Source organism: Kogia breviceps, chromosome 11 (assembly GCF_026419965.1).
Source record: "Kogia breviceps isolate mKogBre1 chromosome 11, mKogBre1 haplotype 1, whole genome shotgun sequence".
Classification (NCBI taxonomy): domain Eukaryota; kingdom Metazoa; phylum Chordata; class Mammalia; order Artiodactyla; family Physeteridae; genus Kogia; species Kogia breviceps.
Window position 1 is genome coordinate 32,524,408 of NC_081320.1, and position 1,288 is coordinate 32,525,695.

At 55.0% G+C, this 1,288-nt stretch overlaps 1 pseudogene; it reads right to left on the reverse strand.

The window, feature by feature from the left end:
• Window positions 1–336: 336 nt before the first annotated feature.
• On the reverse strand, window positions 337–445 carry LOC131766010 (5S ribosomal RNA; annotated as a pseudogene).
• Between the last annotated feature and the right edge of the window lie 843 nt (window positions 446–1,288).

Consider the following 1,288-nt stretch of genomic DNA (forward strand, 5'->3'; position numbering starts at 1 on the left):
GGCCACTCTGCAGAAGTGTATGGTGTTTCCTAAGACATCTAAAAAACAGAGCTACAGCGCATAAGGCACTTCCACTCATGGGCGTGTATCTTAGCCCCGACCCTGTGGCGGAGTCTGGATCCGGGCCAGCCACCGCCAGAGCCTCTGGTGTGCCGCTGCCTTCCAGAGCCGCCTTCTGGCCGCCCTAGCCCTGGCCAGGCCGGCGGGGAGCGCCCCCTCTGGCGCGCGCTGTGGTGGGAGGAGCCTGAGGAGGTGGGGGCCTGCAGCGGTGCCCGGCCGGGGCGGAGGCGGCCTCAGCCCTGGGCGACTAAAGGAGAAGGCGGGCGGGAGGCAAAAAGCGTACAGCACCCAGTATTCTCAGGTGGTCTCCCATCCAAGTACTAACCAAGCCCGACCCTGCTTAGCTTCCGAGATCAGGCGCGTTCAGGGTGGTATGGCCGTACACAGGGTTGGGGACTGTGGGCTGCCTCTTGAGGCCCAGCTTCTCTGGCGCGTGCGCCTTACCGCCAGCCCCGTGGCCAGCCCGCCCCGGCAGGGCCCCGCTGCCCGCCCAGCCAGGGGAATGGAGGTCTCGGGTACCGCGGGGTGGTGGAGGGGTTGGCGACCTCCCAGCCCAGGGCGGGAGGGACCCAGCAAACTCTTTGGCGCTTGGCGCCCCACCCCAGATCCCGCACGTCTCTCACAGGGACGTGGCCCCGGAACATGTCCGGGTACGTGACAGGAATCATCTTAGCCAACTCAACCCCAGACATTGTGCTCCAGGATACATGCTATGTAGTAGCACACTTCCATGACCTAATGTCCATGGGAGCAGTCTTCACTATTACGGGAGGCTCCTACACGGATTCCCACTATTCTCAGGTTTTACAGTTAACTCAGCATGAGCAAAAATTCACTTCACAAGTATATTTGTAGTAGTAAATATGACTTCCTGCAGCACTTTCTTGGCCTCTCAGGGATGTCACTACGTTAGTCTGTGTGCCCTGAGGCACACACAACATGAAATATTTTGTCTTTAGGCTCATTCATCTCAGTAGCAGCAGTAATGCTAATACTCTTCATATTTTGAAAAGCATTTGCATCTAAACAAGAAGTCTTAGCAGTGGAAACTCCTACTCATAACCTAGAATGGTTACACAAATGCTCTCCACCATATCCTATGTTTCAAGAATCCTATCTATGTAAGTGTAAAATAAGGAAGGACTCAAGTCCTTTTCAACCAGTTTCAAGCCAACACCATAACAATTATGCCTTTCTCAATAAATGAGATAAAAGTAAAAAGTAATGT